Source organism: Leptidea sinapis, chromosome 41 (genome assembly GCF_905404315.1).
Source record: "Leptidea sinapis chromosome 41, ilLepSina1.1, whole genome shotgun sequence".
NCBI lineage: Eukaryota > Metazoa > Arthropoda > Insecta > Lepidoptera > Pieridae > Leptidea > Leptidea sinapis.
The window spans coordinates 1,708,415-1,733,221 of NC_066305.1; the positions used below are offsets into that span (position 1 = coordinate 1,708,415).

Sequence of the window (24,807 nt, forward strand, 5' to 3'; positions counted from 1 at the left end):
TGCTACGAAGCAGACACATTATAATATCATCAAAATAAATCTGAAGCACCTATTACAAAATGAAGTTAATTGTAATAGTTCGTTCCAGAATATTATTTGCTAAACTTTTCTTAATACCTATTTTTATTAAGCATAAAATACTTTAATGGTTATCGTTAACTTTCAGATATTCATTTGTCTTTGCTGCATTGTTGCACTCGACGCAAAACCCTTTGGTGGGTTAGGACTCGGAGGGATGGGTCTCGGAGGGATGGGTCTTGGACCTGGGATGGGAATGGGCTTAGGTGGAATGGGTGGATACTCTAACGGCGGAGGATACGGTGGACAACAATATGGCGGTGGTGCAAGTGGAATGGGGAGCCAAGGTTTTGGATCTTCAGGAGCTGGAGGATATAACAATGTCGGAGCACACAACCACAGAGTTCTATCTGTAAGAATTTATAGTATTTTTATGGCTCACATTCATCACTTAATTCTTAATAACAATCGTATTATAAATATTGTATTATTTTAGACAAATCAAGCAGACGATTCAGGCTTTCACAATGTTGGCGGCGGTACCGCGATGAATAATGGTGGTTATTCCGGCGGCGGATACAACGGATATGGGAATGTTGGAGCAGCTTTTGGCAATGGTTTTGGTAGCGGAATGCAAGGGATGATGATTTGATAATCAACATTTATTGCAGCTCTGAAATAATACAGTTGTTTGACATTACTATGTCACGATATTATTTTATATTACATACATACTAAATGTATGTTTGAACAGTTTTTAATAATTGTTTTAGGTGTTTTTCACGAAATAATTAATAAAATAAATCATTTAGTGACTGTCCAAATAAAAAGTGTACAAAAGAATTATTATTGTTTTACTTACGAATTAAAATTTACTTGTGAGAGCTTTTATAATTAACACAAAATTTCTCCTGATCATAAGCTCTCACAAGTAGGTAAACCAATATTTTTTTTACCTAATATACGTAGTTTAGCAATAACAGAAATAATTTGTAATATAAATTAATATTTTCTGGTAGTTGAAAATATTAGTTAGCCTTGAAGCCTATAATAATTGAATCAATCATAGACCACTGCTTGTTGTGGCGACGTGAGGCGGGTCATTCCCTTCCTTAAAATATGGTCGAGAGAGGCGATGGCTGGTCCATGCGTAATGCTCGTAAACGGGCGCTACTTGTGGTGGCTGGATGATATTGTTACCGGGAGGTCTGCTCATGTTTTTTTTAATAACCTTTATTTATCTTTAAATTAAAGTTATTATGTATTGTGTTATTTTAATTCTTTATTCTTTATTTGGCTACTATGGCCCACTTAAATGTCATAATAATAAAGTCAGATATAATTATAATTAATACATAAATAACATAAAATAAGTACATACATCATTGAATTAAAAAATAATAATAACAAAGCCCCATATTCCTCAGTCCCTGTGTGCAATGTGCAGTTTACAACAGTGATTTATATAAACACAGTCGAGCCGATCCGCTAGTGCAGCCAGCATGCTGTTGTTGCTCCCCCGGACTCGGCGCACCAGTGACGTGCCTCTCTTTCGCATTATTGTATAGAAACAGTCAACACGGGCTTCGGCAAACATCGCTGAGGCGCTGCAATAGCGAGGAAGCCTCAACAGCATCCAAAATGCATTGTTGTACTGGACCCGAAGGGCGCTGTACGATCTTTGCGTATAGTCAGTCCACAGGCTGCAGGTATAGAATGAGGTGCAGTAGGCCCTAAAAAGAGTAATCTTAACATCTGAAGAGCACCTTGCAAACCTACGGATCACCATATTAGCTCTTACCGACATCGCCCTCCGTTCCCGCTCAACATCTGCGCCATCCCTCAGGGAAGGTGTTACCAAATGGCCAAGATATTTACATAGATCAACCATTTCTAACGGTGTTTCATTTAGCCTTATAGGTGGTATCTCTGTTACTTTTCTAGGCCCTCTCTGAAAGACCATGTACTTGCTCTTTTTAACATTATACACCAGCCCGTGTTCAACTGCATAGCCCTCACAAGTACTTATCAACTTTCTGAGTCCACAGACTGAAGCGCTCAGCAGAACCATGTCGTCCGCGTACCTTATGTTATTGAAACATACGTCGTCTATGTAACAACCGACATGCTGTTTGCTGAGCGCCTCGATCATACCATTTACATATAGATTAAAAATAGAAGGCGAGCTCAACCCCCCTGCCTCACCCCGCATTCCAATCTGTACGAATCAGACATGGTGCCCGACCATTTCACATTAGTCAACTGGTTCCCCTACCAGTACTTAAATATGTTAATAAGCTCATTAGGAATATCGCATGCTCTCATCTTTTTCCATAGGATGTCATACGAGACCAAATCGAAGGCCTTGGAAAGGTCAAGGAAGCTAGCGTAAACCGATGTATTTCTACCTGTATAGTATTTGACAGCACTCTTCAAGCACAATATCGCAGTTTCCGTGGAAAGTCCTTGCCGAAAACCAAACTGGTTATCATGCAACTGCAAGAATCTATTTAATTGTGCATTTAGAATGCTGTCAAACACTTTAGCTATAATAGTAGCTAAAGATATAGGCCTATAATTATTTATATCTGATAAATTTCCATTTTTATTTTTCACTACAGGTACTACAATAGTCTTCATCATGTCCGTTGGTAGGTATGAATGGGAAATACACAAGTTGTACAGCATGGCCTAATGAACATGCTCCACACTCAGCCCATCATGGCCAGGGGATTTACCCTTGGTGATCGAATTAATTGCTTTTAATACATCCTTAGCCATAATTCTTGTATTTATACACTCCCCACTCACCCGACCTGATGTCTGGGACTGTGACGGTCCTAATGGTGATGTCACAACAAAATTATCTTCAAACTTATCAGCAATTAATTTGGGATCACTTGTATCATCCACAGTCACAGGAAGACCAGGCTGACCTATCAATTGATTTGTGTTCTTCCAAAAACCTCTGAAATCCTTCGCGCAGTGCTTAGAAGCGAGTACGTCCATTTTTAATTGATCTTGATGTTTTTGACACCATCTTAATCTTAATTTAAAAATTCTCCTACTATTGCACATCTTTTGATATATACTTCCTTCAGAAGGACTCCCCGACCACAACCATTCCTGAAAACACGCCTTTGCCTCACTGTGACTGTCACTAACGTGTTTATTCCAACCTATTATTGTTTTTCGTTAACGTATACACTGCTCACGCCTACTTCCCCGCCCCGCCACTGCCGCCTGTGATAACGCGAGCACAATGTCCGAATACCGTTTGTCAATAAGTAAGCTGTGAGAAGGATTGATTGATTGTTGCAATACCGATCCGCACATTTTTCAAAATCGCTATTGAAATCGATATGTCGCAGACGTTTATGACATTCACTACTGTAAAGTGAGATTTGGTCAGCTGATTTAAAGTTATTGTATTATTGTGTTTATAATTATTAATTTCCTTTTTTTTTTACTTACTCGTGTAAGCCTTATAGTTTTTGACGTTTGAGTATTTTTGTTGCGTGCGTCACTTTGCATATATTGTAATTGAAATGATTTATAAATTCCATTAAAAATAAGAACTTGTAATACTTAATCTGTTTTGAAAAGAGCAACCTTAGAGTTTCTTATTCATTTTTCTCTGAGAAAATCTGGCTTCCGAATGAGCTGTATGAAAAAATGACATATTTCAAGTGTAATATGATTTACCTATGGAATAAAAATATTTTTGATTTGATTTGATAGGCCATTAAATGGTGGATGAGAACTGGAGCTATAGCAGTCCAATATGGTCCGGAACCTAATTGTCGACTGCCTAAGAGCGTCATTCGTCACACGCCCAGGAATCAATGTCAACAAGAAGCACTTAAACGGTGTAGCAACCTAACAGTTTTGAACCATTCCATAGCACTGATAAAGGCATTCAGCAATATCAACGCGAATGAAGCCGAGCACTGAGCAGGAAAAAGCTATGCATACTCATCAGGGTGCTAACTGGGCACTGTCGCCTAAACAGGCACCTCAATGTGATCGGAAAAATAACGAAAGAACTTGCAGTCACTGCCACTGTCAACAATATAATATACCTTACAAAGAATTTTCAGTAAGTACACAACAAAAAACGGCAATTTCATACCTTAAACCCTAATTATACATAATTATTTTCTTAAAAGTAACCAAACCATAACCAAATATTTCATTCTAATTAGAAATCACAATGCTGTCAAATATGTGAAACAGTAAATGTCGAAGATTTGAAGAAAAATAAAAGATGTGCGCCATTACTAATATCAGAATACTTGAATGAATTGAATGTTCATTCATATATACGCCTTGAATTGTAAATTGTTATCGAAGTGTACCTTCGTGCACATTAGTGACGTCATGATAAGAATATCCAAATACAGAATATAATAGAATTACTGATTGTTTAAAATAAATAAAACTATTATCATCGTTTTGAAAACCTGAACATTCCACGCTATTTAACTGAAATCGCAGTAATATTTTTACGCTCCTGACTACCCGAGACCTTGGTTATCCATATTCTAATTGATACTGAAATTAGTGAAATGACGTCAGCGAAAAACCTACTGAATGCGATAAAGTCACTATACTAGCAGCACGCTATGATGGTCGTTCAGACGTTTGTCCACTCATGAAGTTTCGTATTAATTAATAAATACATTGAAAAGCAAATTACTGTTCTTTATTGTCAATAGTGACGTGCAGTTAGTCATAAAATTTATCGAATGTATAATTTTAGGACACAAAATTTATTTATTGCATTGTATAATGTAATAAATTATAATATAATATATTTTTTTTATAAGTAATGTGCACATGAATATAATATTATGATCCAATTTTTTTTTGATAAGATTAATCTAAACTTCTCTAATCTAAACATGACTGTTATAGGATGATAACACAAGAACTAATTGCACTTTTCCAACTATTTGTAAAGTTTCTTTGAAGCTATGAGCGTACAATTTGCCATTTTGCTTGTTGTTACTCTTCAATTGGAGTACATAGCATTTAAACTTTTTTTAATTCGATGTTATAGAAGCAGTGCTTAATCGGCCATGGCCCATGAGTGTTATGAACCAAGGGCCTAGGTATCAAATATCCACTCATTTTTATTGAATATTCAATTCCGAATCTGCAAAAATAGGTCACCTCAAAATCGAGATCTAGATTGGATTGCGGTATTTCCAGTATTTGGATTTTCCTGACGTCATTCAGTAATCGAACATTAGACTACAATTTGTTATTAGGAAATGACAATCTCAGTTAACATTTAACTCATTCAATAATTTTGAATAAAAAGCAATGACGCAAGTCTATTTTGCTTCTCTAAATCTTCAAAATTTTCAAATCGCTATATTTTATCCGTAGTTATTTTAGTAGCATTGCCAAATTTCTTATTCGGAACCTACAAAACATTTCAACTCTGGCCGAGGGTACGTTATAAGCTATATGTCTGTCTCCCGAGAAATAAAATAATGTACCAAAATTGTTGCAGGAATGATTCCAATGAGTGAGTGAAATATGAATGTTCATAACAGTATTATTTAGTAATCTTATAAAATGAATTTGAATCTAAACTAAAACAATCTAAGTAAGATCACAAAGTAGGGATGGAAACTTAGGTAAGATTAAAACAAAATCGGATACAAAGACATAAAAATAAAGGCCATATTTTAAGTTATATAGCTCTAACAAGTTTACTTTAATTTGAAAATAATATAATATAATTTTATACATTAGGATTATTTATTAAGAACGTTGACTTGTCTTTTTATTAAGATATTGAAAATTAGGTAGATGAACTATTTCTAGTAGTGATTTACAAATGTAGGAAAAATAAAATATCATGTAATAGTTATGTCATATAAATGTATTATTTTAAAGCTAAAGATTTTGATTATTAAATCATCATTCCTTGCATTCCGCTACCAAAACCATTACCAAACGCTGATCCACCATTCCCATATCCGTTGTATCCGCCGCCGGAATAACCGCCATTATTCATCGCGGAACCGCCGCCAACATTGTGAAAGCCTGAATCGTCCGCTTGATTTATCTACAACCACACAATTTTTTTATAATCACTGTTTGAATTTAAAATTTACAAAAAATTGTGAATCATAAAAATAATATATAAATTCTTACAGATAAAACTCTATGGTTGTGTGCTCCGACATTGTTGTAGCCTCCAGCTCCTAAAGATCCAAAACCTTGGCTTCCCATTCCACTTGCACCACCGCCATATTGTTGTCCACCGTATCCTCCGCCATTAGAGTATCCACCCATTCCACCTAAGCCCATTCCCATCCCAGTTCCAACACCCATCCCTCCGGGACCCATCCCTCCAAGTCCCAATCCATCCATACCAAAGGGTTTTGCGTCGAGTGCAACAATACAGCAAAGACTAATGAAAACCTGAAAGTTAACGATCACCATTATATTCTAGACGATTTTATACTAAGCAAAAAATTTGATAAAGAAAGTTTGAGCAAATACGGAACAAAACATTACAATCAACTTCATTTTGTGATATTTGTAGTTCAGATTTATTATATTATAATTATGCGTCTGCGTCGCTGCAAGTGATCAACTGAATGAACTACTGTGGCTTTTAATGTTTTATATTCAATTTTCTAATAGTGATTCAGATCCATAAACTTAATGGCCCTGGGGAATTCCATTTGATGTGTGGAAAGTTTTTCATTTATATAATGATGTAATGTTCAAAAACCCAAATTAAATGGACTCTTTGCGTTGAATGAAAATGGGTATGCTTCAAACCACATTATCATCACACGAAAACTGAAATGAAAAGTACATCGAAGTGAGCTTTTAAACACGTAATACGATCCTTTTTTCCATACTGATAAAAAAAATTACAGTATATTATTATATTTAATTATTAATTACTTTGATAATGTTGTCTGTATAAACGCATTCTCATAATTGAACCAAGCCAACTGTGAAGTCGTCTTTGTAACGTAGTTTCTTTTAGTCGACTATGTAGTGCACTATAAAAAACTACGGCCTCTAAAGAGCTTGAATTCAGAGCTTATTTCACATATAATGAGCGTTCAGTGGTGTTCAATTGCCCGTTAATACGTAGATACCATGTACCTAATTCATGGATTTAAAAACTCTATATATAAAGCGTGACGGTACAACGGCGACATTATTAAAATACATGGGTAGAACTACATACGGCCGTTCCCAATATACTATCTACAGATAGAGATAAATTACTGCCTTCTACTGTCAGTAATTAGCTGTCAATTATCTAAAGCTGTCCCAATATACCCGATAAGTCATCCTTATTGCCTTATACTGGGACGCGGGAATTGCAATTTCCATACAAACTTCTATCGCTGGTAAGCATTATATATAGTTATACATCGTCCCATTGACAGACAGCGTGTACGGATAGGGTGAGTTACCGTCGATAAGTTTATTGGGACAGAAAAGTCAACGGTAGTTACGATTTTTATCTCAAGTAAGAGATAGACTGAATAATGTGAACGGCCGTTACCGGTTTTCATTAAAAAATATTAAAAAATAAAATACGTACCTAATTCACCGAAATAAAACAATTTTCCATAATATCATTTCGGAACAACCTGTAAGAAATATAGTAGCCGCGCGCTACCATAGGCACTGCACCTACTCCTACTTCGACCACGAAAGAATGATCCAAATACTGTATTCTAAATATATAATTTGGTTGGTTGAAAATTTAGAAATATCAATTATTTACTTTTAATTTTAGAATTATTTTGTGTGTGTGTCCGTGTGTTCATTTAATGTCGTCATTATGTAATATAGACTGATTACAATTTCACTAGCTACGGCGCCCTTCAGACCGAAACACAATAATGTTTACACGTCACTGCGGTTCACGACAGAAATAGGTGACGTTGTGGTATCCATAATCTAGCCGGCATCCTGTGCAAAGGAGCCTCCCAGTGGTAAACGTGTAATACACGAAACAATCTATACTTTTGATTGTGGTAACTAATGAATATTGAATTATACAAATGATTTAAACAATTTTGCCTAAAATTCTATATAAAAAGTAATAGTAATTAATACACATCACACAAATTTATCTAGCCTTAAACTAAGTAGATACATAATAAGTGCCAGAAAAAAAATATTAAAAAAAAATACGATACTAATCCGGATTCAAACCGTGAATATATTTTTAAATTGATTACGTTAATAATGATTTTGATTCTTCTTCAATTCCACTAAATTGAATACTCGGTTTTCCCTGTCGATATTACTCAAATTTTAATTTAAAATATATTAAACTAATATTGTTAGTAACTATTGATTTTCTTCCATTCAGTATCTGGAGTTCCCTGACGTCATTTCTCTAATTGCAGTATCGATTAGGAAACAGAATTTCAATCAAGTAACATCTTAATGACCATTCAACTCGGTCTGGTAACGGATCTTTCATAAAATCTCCAAATTCGTAACTAATTTCATTCATAATATTATGTAATCCGTTTAACCAAACTACCAAATATAATTCAATAAATTATGGAAGTCAAAATTGATGATTTAATTTATTTAGATAAACTATATTTTTATTTGTGTAGAAATAGTTGTATAATATGTTTTTTTAGATTTATATAATCCGTCATCACTATTTAGCCGACAAACAACATCAAAAATTTATTTTTTAATTAATAATTTTATTTTGTTCTTATATAATTTTCTTTTTATTTGTGTAGAAGTAGTTGTAAAATATGTTATAGATTTATATAATTTGTTATTACTAGAGACGGGATTATATGCAAATGCATATTGCATATGCTTTTGTATATTTAATACCTTTTCAGCGGTAGTTGCATATTTTAGAAAAAAAAATAATTATTATGCATATTTTCGTTCGATCTCGCCCATCGTTCGATGCTTTTCATAGTACGCCCAAACATTGCACTCAAAAAATTCTGCCCAGTAACCTCAATAGACGTAGAACGCTCCTTTTCCGCTTACAAAAATTTACTAAGCGATCGTAGACACAATTTGTCTACAGAACAGTACTTAGTAGTACATATTTTTAAAGGTAAATCTTAAATTTCATCGTTACCTTAGTAGGTACATCTTGTAATAGTTTCTTTCACAAATACGATTGTCAGTACAAGCCTTTATAAAATATAATAAAAATATGAATTTATTTTTCCTGTTTAATTGCATGCATATTTTTATGGACCCTTTTTATGGATTGTCGTGCATATTTTAGTTATTTTACTTGCATATTTGCATGCATATTTTGGGAATTTCACATAAGTTGTTTAGCATTAGGGTTATCATTATAACCACCACGCATACGTATAGCCACAAAATAATTTTTCATCGCAGCCATCTTCGATTTAAATAATGATCCCAAATTTGTTCTTTACACCCTCGTGAACCTCGGATACGATATCCATATTGTTCAAATCATAATTTTGCACGGCGGCCATCTTAGATTTCGAAAATGATCCCAAATTCAATCTCTGCACCCTAGAAAACCTCGGATATAGCTGGGAACGGCGCCTCTATCGTCTCGCTTTTTCGTTTCACGGAGTTTCAAAGAACAACGATTCTAAAGAACTTCTTTACTTACACTTCAAAAGTTGTTGGAACAATAATTAAATACGTTATATTTTTATTAAATTCTTAATTTATAATATATTTTTTCTTTCTTATTACATATAATCTGGTATTTCTTACAATTTACTGATTTAGGGAAATGTCTATTCACTTGCAACATTACTTGGCTGTCTCTGTGCGTGTTGGCGAATGTAAGTACGTGATGCTCACGCGCACATTAATATAGAAGTATTAAGTAACATTATAATGTTACTTCTATATTGACAGGAATTATGAATGAAACTATCGTTCTGAACGTTATTATTCTATGGTAAGATCCATCAACAAGATGCCCTTTACATTATTAAACTAAGTGCGCTTTTGCACTACGTCCGATCAGAGTCCGATCTGTATCCGTGAAAACACGGTCTAGAGTAGTCGTTGAACTATTTCTATGGTAGTTTACGCACTGGATCCGGCTTCCGTCTTCCGATTTCTTTCCGTCAACCGTTAATCTCAGTTTCGGAGATGATTATTGACGGTCCGATATAGCAAAAGTATTATTTGTATGACGCTCACGCACTGCGTCCGATGCGAATCCGAATTACAGAGATGTGTATTGTTACCTAGCTTCATAAGTACTTATAAGTAAACAATAATAAATATTGTCTGAATTAGAACTGAGTTTTAATTACCTCAATGTGACTGCAAGCATTGTGTCTTGTCGCAAAATATTATCTTTTTTGTGATGTAAAATAAAATCAAAAGTGGACGCACTCATTCGGTAGTAATTATAAAATTTCCTGTCGTGTTGACGTTACACTGGTGATTGTAATAAGCTCCTCTTAAACGTCGGTCCATAAAGAGAAAATCCAACCCAGAATACTTACTTGCGCCTTAGTACGTACAAGAGCATTGCCAGAAGTTGACGCCGACTGAAAGGATTCATGATCAACGACGTGAATGCTTTGGTGTGGCTTCGCGTAACATGTCGTATGCCAAAAAGTGGCCCCTGAATTGCTTGGAATTGGATCAGAGATCGGACTAGTGTGTTAGCAATATCTGTATTCGGTCCGAGATTTCTGGACCTGTATTTTCATGGGTACGGATCGGACTCTGATCGGACTTAGTGCTAAAGCCCCCTGAGGCTTCTTAGTCTTACGATTCTGTATTATTCAAGTTATGTACATAATATAATGAGAAAGATTAAGTAATAAAAATAAATTAATAGTGAAGTTTTTAGATTTATAATCAGGCATAAGAGCTTATCATAGTACCTCCTACTAGTTATAATATGGAATTCAAGACTTATAAATAACACAACAAAGTAACTGCTTTATACTATCAAAAGTAAAGAAAAAGTTTTTCCATTTTTAAATACTTTAACATGTTTCTTAATATGATATTGTTAAGCTATATCCCATTCAATATCATGAAAGTGAAGGCAATATTCTACATACAAGCTCAAACACATTAACTTTTATTTGAAAGTAAAACATTATAATATAATTGTATATTTTATTGAAAATTTTATAAGAAACAACTTCAAGTAGAAATATTAGAAGTGTCATACAATTATTTTATTTTAGCACTGGATTAAAGTTTTATTATTATATCATCATCCCTTGCATTCCGCTACCAAAACCATTTCCAAAAGCTGATCCACCATTCCCATATCCGTTGTATCCGCCGCCGGAATAACCGCCATTATTCATCGCAGAACCGCCGCCAACATTATGAAAGCCTGAATCGTCTGCTTGATTTATCTACAACCATACAATGTTTATAATACGATTGTTATTAATATTTACGAGTAGTTAAGAGTTATTAAGAATGTGAACCATAAAAATAATACAAATTCTTACAGATAACACTCTGTGGTTGTGTGCTCCGACATTGTTGTATCCTTCAGCTTCTGAAGATCCAAAGCCTTGGTTTCCCATTCCACTTGCACCACCGCCATATTGTTGTCTACCATATCCTCCGCCGTTAGAGTATCCACCCATTCCACCTAAACCCATACCCATCCCAGGTCCAAGACCCATCCCTCCGAGTCCCAATCCACCAAATGGTTTTGCGTCGAGTGCAACAATGCAGCAAATACAAATGAATGCCTGAAAGTTAACGATCACCATTATATTCTATACTATATTATACTAAATAAAAGCTTAAATCGAGAGAACTTGAGTAAATACGGAACGAACTATTACAATTAATTTCATTTTGTGATAGGAGCTTCAGATTTATTTTGATAATATAATAATGTGTCTGCTTCGTAGCAAGTGATCAACTGAATAAACTATTGTGTCTTATAATGTTTTATACTCAAAATATTTTACTTTCATCGATTAGTGTAATAATAATCTAATGGCGCCCGGGAATTCCGTTTGCTGTGTGGAAACAATATTAACGAATATAATGATGTGAAAAAAACCCAAATGTAATGGAAACTGTGTGTTACATATGTAATTCTATATTAAATAAATCTAATAAATTAATTCATTGGATTCGATATAAGATTCTTTAGACAAAGTAAAAACTTTTAATCGATCCCTATCAATGTGTTTTCGATATTTGATTTCGTCTGTACTTTTGTACGAAAAGAAAATACTATACGAAGAAATTCAATGTAAAGTCAACTAGAAATACTATCGTTTAGAAGAGCTTGAATCCAGGGCCAATTTCACGGAAATCAAGAGTACAGTAGGCGTCGAGTTGCGTGATGTAGCTTGCGAATTCCTACCAATAACATGCCTACCTACTACAAAGTGTAATAGCCAATAAGCTGCTTATTGCGATACACTATTTCTATTTATGTAACAAAACTTGAAACAAATTATTCTTCCACGAGCGTTTCCTATTAGCTTAATATTTAACTAACTATAATAACCCGGAAGCGGGTGTAACGAATGTATGGTTTCACTACACTTTTTGATCGTAAAACCGCAGAGCAGAGCTTGATCACCCAAGTTGCTTTATGTTAAATAGACCAATATGACACGTTACTATAATTTTATTTACGGTAACCAATGAATCAAGAATCCTGCAAAAGATTAAACTTTTTTTGTTTAACAAATCAAAAAGTAATTTATGGCACATTACGCAAATTGCATAGCCCAAAACCCGACTGCATTTCATAAAATTTAAATCATAACACCTTTATATAAAAGCATGACATCTAGCAACACGATAGCGAGGACATCCTGTTTTTATGATTAAAAAAAATATCAGTAAAGTGGGTCATGATACAATTTTGTTGATGGTAACTATTTTACCAATGGGAATAGATAGGAATTCGCAGACTATATAGACGCATACTGTACTCCTCATTAGCGTGAAATAAGCCCTGGATTCAAGCTCCTCTGAGGCGATAGTATTTCTAGTTGACTTTGCTTTGAATTTCTTTGTATAGTTTTTTCGAAAACACATTGGTAGTGATCGATTGAAAGTATTTGCTTTGTCTTTATCTCAAAATACACAAATTTTTACTAGATATATCAAATCCAACGAATTTATTTATTAGATTTATTTAACGTAGGTATAAATATTTAACACAAGTTTTCGTTACATTTGGGTTTTTGTTCAATATATAATGATATCCGTTAAAACATTTCCACACAGCAAACGGAAATCCCGGGCGTCATTAAATTAATTGATCAATAATATTTTTTTTAAAATATACGCCATTATAAGACACAATAGTTCGTTCAGTTGATCACTTGCTACGAAACAGATACATTATAATATTATCAAAATAAATCCGAAGCACCTATTACAAAATGAAGTTAATTGTAATAGTTCGTTCCGTATTAACCCAAGTTTTCTTGATTTAAGCTTTTCTTTAGTATAAAATAGTAAAGAATTGGTGATCGACAACTTTCAGGCTTTCATTTGTATTTGCTGCATTGTTGCACTCAACGCAAAACCCTTTAGTGGATTGGGACTCGGATGGATGGGTCTTGGATCTGGGATGGGTATGGGTATGGGGTTAGGTGGAATGGGTGGATACTCTAACGGCGAAGGATACGGAAGACAACAATATGGCGGTGGTGCAAGTGGAATTGGAAACCAAGGTTATGGATCTTCAGGAGCTGGAGGTTATAACAATGTCGGAGCACACAACCACACAGTGTTATCTGTAAGAATTTATTTTATATTTTATGGTTCAGACTCTTCACTTGATTCTAAATAACAGTCGTTTTATAAACATTGTATGGTTGTAGATAAATTAAGCAGACGATTCAGGCTTTCATACACGGATTGTGAAATTTTGTTTTCACTTTGACACTGAAATTAGAGATATTATGTCAGAACATTCCAAATTCTGAGTGGAATAAAATTAGCAGTCATTTACCGTTTTGGACATAGTAATTTGATCTGTGTAGAATTCATAGCATTTTCTTTGTATGTTTAATACTTTAAAAAAGTATTTATTTAAATATGTAGAATTCATTCGGTTATTCTATATATAATGGTTACTCACTGACTGGATGTAACCATTTGCTTCGGGATTTCTTTTACAAACTTCCTCTGATGTCAGTTTAGAGTATTGTATTATATTATGCACATCATTTAAATGCATTTCAATTCATTTAAATTTATAGGTAAGTATATATTTGATGTAAAGTTGGTTGGTCAAAAATCTTCTAAGTTTCTTTTATGATCTGAAAGACTATCAATCTTAGATAGTTGATGAGAGGCAAGAATCTACTGCACATTTCAAATCTAGTGTAAATTTGTGAGGCATCATAAAATTCAAAACTATTATTATAACGATATAAACTGTGGGAGAATTAAAGAAAGAGAAAAGATGCTGCATTGGTTTCTTTAATTTATTAAAGGATAATATCCGGATGACCGAGCCCTGCTCGGATTTTTAAGAATGTACAAAAATTTCACAAAAACACAACTAATAGGACGTCTAGATTCGACCCGGGTCGTCTGCTGTCCGGTTTACCCAATGTCCCATCTGAGCTATTATAGTCTTGTATATAGTGGCGAAATTTATCTTTGTATTCTATAACTGTAGCCATTCTAATAGCGGTAGCTGTTTCTCATTAAAACACGATAAAACTATTTTTTAGATTGAAACCTAGCTAGATCGATTTATCGCCCCGTAATCCCATGTATAAAAAATGAAAATCGTTGTAGTATCCGAAATTCAGATTATATTATATATATACAAGAATTGCTCGTTTAAAGACATAACATATAGCTATTATTTTTTATTACTAAGTTAAAACACGATACTAAAATTTCCCGTCGAATATTTCACAATGTAGTAGTTTTTTATAACCACCACTAGCTAACGCGCACATTCAAATATAAAAATTGATCATGCATTATCGAGCTGTCAGATCGTTTATATGCCAATATACTCTAAGTCTATACTATCATATGCAACCAAGCCTTAGATTGAACTTTCTTTCCCGGTATTTATAGGTGTGTTCACCGGAAAGACCGGCAATCCTTTTGTAATTCGTCAGTTAATGTTAACATTTGAGGTATTAATCACAGTCTACTTAATATTTATAACTGGATAGTTAAAGTCGTACTCAATATTAAAGGAGCGCGATATAAATTTATTTAAATTTAAAATATTTCAACATAATATTTGTTAAACGCTAATATAGCATCCACAGCCATACAATTTAACTTAAATTTTAAACTAAAACAATATAATTTGACAAATAATATATTTATCGCAAATTTCATATAGAAACAACTTCTTTAAGTTATTTTAGATCATACAATTATTTTATTTTAGCTCTAGTGCAAAGGTTGGTTATTATATCATCATTCCTTGCATTCCGCTACCAAAACCATTTCCAAAAGCTGATCCACCATTCCTATATCCGTTGTATCCGCCGCCGGAATAACCGCCATTATTCATTGCGGAACCGCCGCCAATATTGTGAAAGCCTGAATCGTCTGCTTGATTTATCTACAACCACACAATGTTTATAATACGATTATTATTTAGAATTAAGTAAAGAGTGTGAATCGTATAAAAAAATTATATTCTTACAGATAAAACTCTGTGGTTGTGTGCTCCTACATTGTTATAACCTCCAGCTCCTGAAGATCCATAACCTTGGTTTCCCATTCCACTTGCACCACCGCCATATTGTTGTCCACCGTATCCTCCGCTGTTAGAGTATCCACCCATTCCACCTACACCCATACCCATTCCAGGTCCAAGACCCATACCTCCGAGTCCCAATCCACCAAACGGTTTTGCGTCAAGTGCAACAATGCAGCAAACACAAATGAAAGCCTGAAAGTTAACGATCACCATTATATTCTATACTATTTTATACTAAATAAATGTATAGATCAAGAAAACCTGAGTAAATACGGAACGGACTATTACAATTAACTTCATCTTGTTATAGGTGCTTCAGATTTATTTTGATAATATTATAATGTGTCTGCTTCGTAGCAAGTGATCAACTGAATGAACTATTATGTCTTATAATGTTTTATATTTAAAATATTTTACATTCATCAATTAAGATAATATGGCCCGGGAATTCCGTTTGCTGTGTGGAAACATTTTGACTGATATAATCATGTATTGATAGAAAACCCAAATGTAATGAAAACTGTGTGTTATACGTACAAACTCTTAGTAGCGTATGAAAAAGTTGATTTTTGAAATATTTATTTTAAGACTGTATGGTATTTATGCAATGGCGTGCTCACAGAACAGTTTTACTCTAAGAGCCAGTCCACACGGCGCGTTGCGTCAGCGTTGCGTCGACGCGCTCCCCTCGTGCCGCCCGAGACACAGCGAAATTTCAGTTAAATTTTTAAAATAAAAGTTACACTTACAATTTTCGACACTTTTTGTAAATAATTTATTTATTTATTAAAGCACACCACATCATATACAATACAATTTTCTTAATCTAATGTTACAATTGTAATGTAATGTTACAATTGTAATGTAATGTTCTAAAGTATACGGCAATTATGGTGAACATAAAAATTACAAAAAATACTCCCTATTTACTTCTGAAAAATAGAACTAATACTATATAAGCTATAATAAAAACAAAAAAAAATGAAAGTACAAATTATAATTTTAACTTATTAAAATAATGAAGACGAAAAAAAAAGAAAAACTACTTATTTGACAAATGCAGATTGAATACCAGCTAAGTGTTTAACAATACTTTCTTTAATCCTGACTAAAAATGATAATATGTTGTACAAACTTGTAGTACATTATTTTAATCGATCATCAATACTTTTCGCAGCGCACGCGATGTATAGAATATTTCAGGAATTTTATTTTTCACATTTTGTTACCTTATTGGAGTTTTAGTAAGGATCCCTAATATGTTTTGAAAATATAATTCAGCCTAGTAGTACCCGGGGATAGTGTAGCATCCCAACAGTGAAAGATTTTTCAAATCAGTTCAATAGCTTCGGCCTATTCAAGGCAAACAAACAATCAAATCTTTCCACTTTATAATATAAGTATAGATGTAGGTGTACGTATAACACACCGTTTTCATTACATTTGGGTTTTTGATCAATACATCATTATATCCGTAGAAATGTTTCCAAACAGCAAACGGATTTCCCGGGCGCCATTAAATTAATTGATCAATGACAATTTTATGGATATAAAACATTTTATGACACAATAGTTTATTCAGTTGATCACTTGCAACGAAGCAGACACATTATAACATTATCAAAATAATTCTGAAGCACCTATCACAAAATGAAGTTAATAATTGTAATAGTTCGTTCCGTATTTTCTCAAGTTTTCTTGATCTAAACATTTATTTAGTATAAAATAGTATAGAGTATAATGGTGATCGTTACCTTTCAGGCTTTCATTGGTGTTTGCTGCATTGTTGCACTCGATGCAAAACCTTTTGGTGGATTGGGACTCGGAGGTATGGGTCTCGGAGGTATGGGTCTTGAACCTGGGATGGGTATGGGTGTAGGTGGAATGGGTGGATACTCTAACGGCGGAGGATACGGTAGACAACAATATGGCGGTGGTGCAAGTGGAATGGGAAACCAAGGCTTTGGTTCTTCAGGAGCTGAAGGATACAACAATGTCGGAGCACACAACCACAGAGTGTTATCTGTAAGAATTTGTATTATTTTTATGGCTCACATTCTTAATAACTCTTAACTACTCGTAAATCTTAATAACAATCGTATTATAAACATTGTGTGGTTGTAGATAAATCAAGCAGACGATTCAGGTTTCCACAATGTTGGCGGCGGTTCCGCGATGAATAATGGCGGTTATTCTGGCGGCGGATACAACGGATATGGGAATGGTGGATCAGCTTTTGGAAATGGTTTTGGTAGCGGAATGCAAGGAATGATGATATAATAATCAATCTTTACTCTAGCGCTATAAAAAAATTGTATGACACTTCTAATGTATAAATAAATAAATATTACTGCTAGTTGTTATTTAAAAAAAAAACAATAAAATATATGTCGGAGAATTAGAATATAAAAGTAATATGGCCTGTATGATTATTTTCTACTCTGTGTATTGGGCTGAACTGATGGCGAACTTCATCTTTCAAAGTGTGTTTGAAGTTGTCAATGTGTGCGTCACTGTCGGTGACGTGATTGAAGTTAGTTATTATTGTCCATCAGTAGAGCGCTCATTGAGAAGTCGCAATCGTCTTCAAGCTAGCGCCCGCGCCGGTTGTGCGCAGTGATCGACTTAAAACAACACGGTGGATACCAACACCGTGACGCCAGATTTTAAATCCATATAAATCTCCGAGATAAATATTAAATTATATTATTTTATTTGCAAATTTAAGTTAATATGTATGAGCTTGTATGGAGAATATTGCCTTCACTTTCATGACTTTGAATGGGATATAGCTTAACAATATCATATTAAGAAAAATGATATTTTTTTAAAATTGGAAAAATGTTTTCTTTATTTTTGAAACTATAAAACAGTTACTTTGTTGTGCTATTTATAAGGCTTGAATCCCATATTATAACTAGTAGGAGGCGCTATGATAATCCCTTATGCATGGTCATAAACTTATTAACTTCGCTATTAACTATGCGTTATTATTATTACCAGAGATCCAGTTCTGTAGTAAAGTCATATCGAGCTTAATCTTACTCTTTGAATAAGTAATATAGAAAAGTAAGACTAAAAAGCTTTACATCAAAATGTTGATGGATGATTAATCTTTTGATGATGATTTTATGATGACTTTCTGATTTTTACATTGATAAGTACAAATTATTAAGTTTGATATCCAAATTTAGTAGGATAATATATATTACTTCTGTTATTTTTATTTAAAATAATACAATATAAATCTCTTAACTATTCCCGGCCTTTTTAGTTGCTGATTTTATTAATAAGTAGCGGTGTTTAAATATAATAAATAAATCGAATATTTAATTGCAACATAGCCAAGGAATATAATTATTATGAAAGCGTTCAAATTTAAAATGGAAATATGGTAAAGTTTAACCCCAAAATTATCATTAGGTAAGCTAATTAACTAAGTATCTTTTAACGTTAATTTTCTATATTATAATAATTATAACTGTAACGAGAAATGATTATATTATATTATAAGGTTGCGTTCATGTAATTATTAAGTGATTATAATTAGGTGCACTCTTAATTCCTTTTTATAGTTCAAAAACTTGCACGGGTTGAGAAATATCACATTTGTCAGTAGTCGTTGGAATTATCAAAATGAATTGCATAGTAAGAACAATATTTTTTATTTCATAGTATATGCTATTCATATAATATAATACATAAATTTGTAGTAAAAATATTTAAGTAATGTTCGTGATATAATGTTATTTGGGCTTAAAACAAGGTTCAAATACGTTCGTCAAGAAGGAATATTCCTTTTTGCTAATCATTTAAAGTAATGGAAAAACTTCCACTTTAATTTGAATAATATTAATTTTTTCAGATATTTGTATTCCTTGTCTTTGTTGCAACCTTCGCACTTGGTTTTGGAAATAGTCGAGTTGGCACGGGTCTAGGATTAGGGGGCTATGAACGGTATCCAGGAATGGGATTAGGTCGAATTGGTAACCAATATATGCATCAGGATGGATACGGTGGCCAGGAGTTTAATAGAGGTGAAGGCGGTTACAGTAATGAGGGATATGGAAATATGGGCCGGGAAGGATTTCATAATATTGGAGGACATCATAACAAAGTGACATCGGTTGGTATATACATCATCAGCATCGGCATCGTTATTATAAAATTATTGATTATAATATTTTTTGCATAGATTTTTAGAGGTTAATATTTCAAATTGCCAACAAAATTAGGCCGTATATCTCGGATATCTCTCTATACTAATCCTCAAACAATTGAACAATAACGTTTAATAATGCTTTCAACTCAAGTGAATTCATATTTCAAGCATTACTAAATGTATTACGCGTGCGAATAAATAAAGACTTCTAATTTTGCTGTGTAACCTCAAAATATCAATAATAATTGTTACAATTAATACAAACTATTGTAGGCCAAATATATAAAAACGATTAAAAGATTATTGTTTTTAACAGATAAATAAAGCAGACAGTTCCGACTTCCACGACATCGGTGGCGGGTCCGCGATGAATATCGGTGGTAGCAAGAATAATGGTTACAACGGATATCAGAACGATGGAGCATACTATGGAAACGGATATGACGCTGGCTCACAAGGATTCATGTAGCTACAGTTACACAGTTATAAGAAAGTGATAGCATAAGTAATAGTTATAAAAATATATGTATATTATATTGTAAGCAAGACTGTTAAGATTAAAAACTAATCTTAATGTATCGTATTTAATTTAGGCTGACGTTTTTCAAACTGACAGATTTGAATGACAAGATGAGATAAATACAACCAGTTCACCAATGGGAGGCTCCTTTACACCGGATTCCGGCTACATTATGGGTACCACAACGGCGCCAATTTTGCCGTCAAGCAGTAATGTGTAAGCATTACTGTGTTTCGGTCTGGAGGCCGCCGTAGCTAGTGAAATTACTGGGCAAATGAGACTTGACATCTTATGTATCAAGGTGACCACCACAGTTGTAGTGCCGCACATAATTTTTGGGTTTTTCAATAACCTTGAGCAGTGTTGCATTGTAATGGGCAGGGCGAATCAATTACCTTTATCTGAAAGTCCTGCTCGTCTCGTCCTTACATTCATTAAAAAAAAACAAAGAAATGAGTTACATATCAAATTGGTCCCTTTTTAAATATTCTAGGATTATGAGGTGACCTAGTGATTAATAAATTAAGAATTTTGATGTGAATTATATTTGGACAGCAGACCTTTTTTGGAAAATATGTGCAAATAATTCTCATGCTTAATGTCGTCAATTCTCTGAAAGATCTTAAATTTTACATTTTTTCTTTCCAAGTACTCAATGGCGTATTTCAAAAGCAGTTAAATAATTTTTATGCTTAAAAACAAATTGATCATTGTAATTTTAACATCGAAGGAAAAAGCTCTATATCTGATTGATGAGCTCTTAAATTTGTAGAATTCATAAGATAATTTAAGATATTCTATATAAGAAATCACTTAAAATACGCTTTACAGGTTCAACATATATCACTACGTACGTTACTTACATTTTATTACGACGATATCAAGGGCTGGCGTGGTATAATACTTTGAGCTCAAAAACTAACTTATATAATATCTGTTTGTCTTAAAATAATTTGAACTTTTATGATAAAGTTTTTATGATCCCCTGTTGTGTATTATATTGGTGTAAACGTATAAATAGCCTTGATATTCATCTCTTTTAAAATGTCATTGTACTGAGCAATAAGTTTTTTAATTGTTATAAATAAAATATACGGATTGTGAAATTTTGTTTTCACATTGACACTGAAATTAGAGATATTATGTCAGAACATTCCAAATTCTGAGTGGAATAAAATTAGCAGTCATTTACCGTTTTGGACATAGTTATTTGATCTGTGTGGAATTCATAGTATTTTCTTTGCATGTTTAATACTTTAAAAAAGTATTTATTTAAATATGTAGAATTCATTCGGTTATTCTATATATAATGGTTACTCACTAATTGGATGTAATCATTTGCTTCGAGATTTCTTTTACAAACTTCCTCTGATGTAGGTTTGAGTATTGTATTATGTTATGCACATCATTTAAATGCATTTCAATTCATTTAAATTTATAGGTAAGTATATATTTGATGTAAAGTTGTGGTCAAAAATCTTCTAAGTTTCTTTTATGATCTGAAAGACTATCAATCTTAGATAGTTGATGAGAGGCAAGAATCTACTGCACATTTCAAATCTAGTGTAAATTTGTGAGGCATCATAAAATTCAAAACTATTATTATAACGATATAAACTGTGGGAGAATTAAAGAAAGAGAAAAGATGCTGCATTGGTTTCTTTAATTTATTAAAGGATAATGTCCGGACGACCGAGCCTTGCTCGGATTTTTAAGTATGTACAAAAATTTAACAAATAAACTATTAGGATTCGAACCGGGGTCATCTGCTTTCCGGTTCACTCAATGCCCCATCTGAGCTATTATAGCGGCGAAATTTATCTTTGTATTCTAATGTTATTGTAGCTGTTTCTCCTTAAAACACTAAAAAAATTTTATTTTTAGATTGAAACCTAGCTAGATCGATTTATCGCCCCCGAAATCCCCTGTATACTATATTTTATGAAAATCGTTGTTGCCGTTTCCCAAATTCAGATTATATATATTATATGCAAGAATTGCTCGTTTAAAGACATAAGATATAGCTATTATTTTTGATTACTAAGTTAAAACACGATACTAAAATTTCCAGTCGAATATTTCACAATCTAGTAGTTTTTAATTACCACTTAGTAATGGTAATAAAAAAATACTAATAGTGGCTAACGCACACATTGGAAAATAAAGATTGATCAATAATTGATCGAGCTGTCAGGTGGTTTATACGCTAGTATACTCTAATTCTATGCTAACATATGGAATCAAGCTTTAGAGTGAACTTACTTTCCCGGTATTTATAGGTGTATTCACCGGAAAGACCAGAAATCCTTTTGTAATTTGTCAGTTAATGTTTACAATTATTGTGGTGTTTATCACAAAATACTTAATATTTATAATTGGATAATTACAGTTGTCACTTAATATTAAATGAGCGCGATGTAAATTTATTTAAATTTGAAAGTAAAACAATATAAATTGATAAATAATATATTTATTCCAAATTTCATATAGAAACAACTTGTAGTAGTCATTTTATATCATACAATTATTTTATTTTAGCTCTAGTGTAAAAGTTGATTATTATATCATCAATCCTTGCATTCCGCTACCAAAACCATTTCCAAAAGCTGATCCACCATTCCCATATCCGTTGTATCCGCCGCCGGAATAACCGCCATTATTCATCGCTGAACCGCCGCCAACATTGTGGAAGCCTGAATCGTCTGCTTGATTTATCTACAACCACACAATGTTTAAAAAACGATTATTATTTAGAATTAAGTGAAGAGTGTGAATCGTATAAAACTATTAAATTCTTACAGATAACACTCTGTGGTTGTGTGCTCCGATATTGTTATAACCTCCAGCTCCTGAAGATCCATAACCTTGGTTTCCCATTCCACTTGCACCACCGCCGTATTGTTGTCCACCGTATCCTCCGCCGTTAGAGTATCCACCCATTCCACCTACACCCATACCCATCCCAGGTCCAAGACTCATTCCTCCGAGTCCCAATCCACCAAAAGGTTTTGCGTCGAGTGCAACAATGCAGCAATGACAAATGAAAGCCTGAAAGTTAACGATCACCATTATATTCTATACTATTTTATACAAAATACATGTTTAGATCAAGAAAATCCGAGTAAATACGGAACGAACTATTACAATTATTATCTTCATTTTGTGATAGGAGCTTCAGAATTATATTGATAATGTTATAATGTGTCTGCTTCGTTGCAAGTGATCAACTGAATGAACTGTTGTGTCTTATAATGTTTTATATTTAAAATATTTTAAATCAATTAACATAATGTGGCCCGGGAAGTCCGTTTGCTTTGTGGAAACGTTTTAACTGATATAATAATGTATTGATCAAAAACCCAATAATGTAATGAAAACTGTGTGTTATACGTAAAAACTCTAAGTGGCGTATGAAAAAGTTGATTTTCGAAATATTTATTTTTAGAATCTATGGTATTTATGACGTTATTGTTACAATGGCGCGCTTTGTAAATAATGATAATATGTTGTACAAAGTTGTAGTACATAAATTTATTCGATCATCAATACTATTCGCAGCGCACGCGATGTAAAGAATATTTTAGGTATTTTTTTTTCACATTTTGTTACCTCATTGGAGTTTTAGTAAGGATCCCTAATTTGTTTTGAAAATATAATACAGCCTAGTAGTACCCGGGGATAGTGTAGCATCCCAACAGTGAAAGATTTTTCAAATCAGTTCAATAGCTTCGGAGCCTATTCAAGGCAAACAAACAATCAAATATTTCCTCTTTATATTGTAGGCTTATGTATTTAACACACAGTTTTCATTACATTTGCGTTTTTGATCAATACATCATTATATCCGTTAAAATGTTTCCGCACAGCAAACGGAATTCCCGGGCGCCATTAAATTAATTGATCAATGATAATATTTTGAATATAAACATTGTAAGACACAATAGTTCATTCAGTTGATCACTTGCTACGAAGCAGACACATTATAATATTATCAAAATTAATCTGAAGCACCTATCACAAAATGAAGTTAATTGTAATAGTTCGTTCCGTATTTTCTCAAGTTTTCTTGATCTAAATTTTTATTTAGTATAAAATAGTATAGAATATAATGGTGATCGTTAACTTTCAGGCTTTCATTTGTCTTTGCTGCATTGTTGCACTTGACGCAAAACCTTTTGGTGGATTGGGACTCGGAGGTATGGGTCTTGGACCTGGGATGGGTATGGGTGTAGGTGGAATGGGTGGATACTCTAACGGCGGAGGATACGGTGGACAACAATACGGCGGTGGTGCAAGTGGAATGGGAAACCAAGGTTATGGATCTTCAGGAGCTGGAGGTTATAACAATATCGGAGCACACAACCACAGGGTGTTATCTGTAAGAATTTAATAGTTTTATACGATTCACACTCTTCA

At 33.4% G+C, this 24,807-nt stretch overlaps 4 long non-coding RNA genes across 7 annotated transcripts in view; 1 reads left to right on the top strand and 3 right to left on the bottom strand.

Moving 5' to 3' along the window:
• Positions 1-24,807, top strand: part of LOC126976546 (uncharacterized) — a 25,040-nt gene continuing 233 nt past the window's right edge. Inside the window, exons 1-2 of one of the 3 annotated variants that reach the window (XR_007731928.1) lie at positions 1-71; positions 24,521-24,769. This is a non-coding gene — a long non-coding RNA (uncharacterized LOC126976546). Of the gene's footprint in view, positions 72-13,355; positions 13,416-24,353; positions 24,425-24,520; positions 24,770-24,807 lie in introns of those variants that run through there. The other 2 variants (XR_007731929.1, XR_007731930.1) reach the window with 2 other exon arrangements.
• LOC126976547 (uncharacterized) overlaps positions 5,897-24,807 on the bottom strand; it is a 24,257-nt gene continuing 5,346 nt past the window's right edge. The window contains exons 2-3 of the long non-coding RNA XR_007731931.1: positions 6,190-6,459; positions 5,897-6,100 (exon numbers count right to left, since the gene is read on the bottom strand). This is a non-coding gene — a long non-coding RNA (uncharacterized LOC126976547). The remainder of the gene's footprint in view (positions 6,101-6,189; positions 6,460-24,807) is intronic.
• On the bottom strand, positions 11,195-23,617 carry LOC126976548 (uncharacterized). 2 transcript variants are annotated; one of them, XR_007731932.1, is made up of 3 exons: positions 23,536-23,617; positions 23,191-23,439; positions 11,195-11,390 (listed from the first exon to the last, which is right to left on the bottom strand). It is a non-coding gene; the product is annotated as an uncharacterized LOC126976548 (long non-coding RNA). The 2 variants fall into 2 exon arrangements; XR_007731933.1 differs by lacking the exon at positions 11,195-11,390 and adding an exon at positions 22,846-23,106.
• On the bottom strand, positions 15,370-16,074 carry LOC126976545 (uncharacterized). The gene is made up of 3 exons (XR_007731927.1): positions 15,998-16,074; positions 15,653-15,901; positions 15,370-15,568 (listed from the first exon to the last, which is right to left on the bottom strand). It is a non-coding gene; the product is annotated as an uncharacterized LOC126976545 (long non-coding RNA).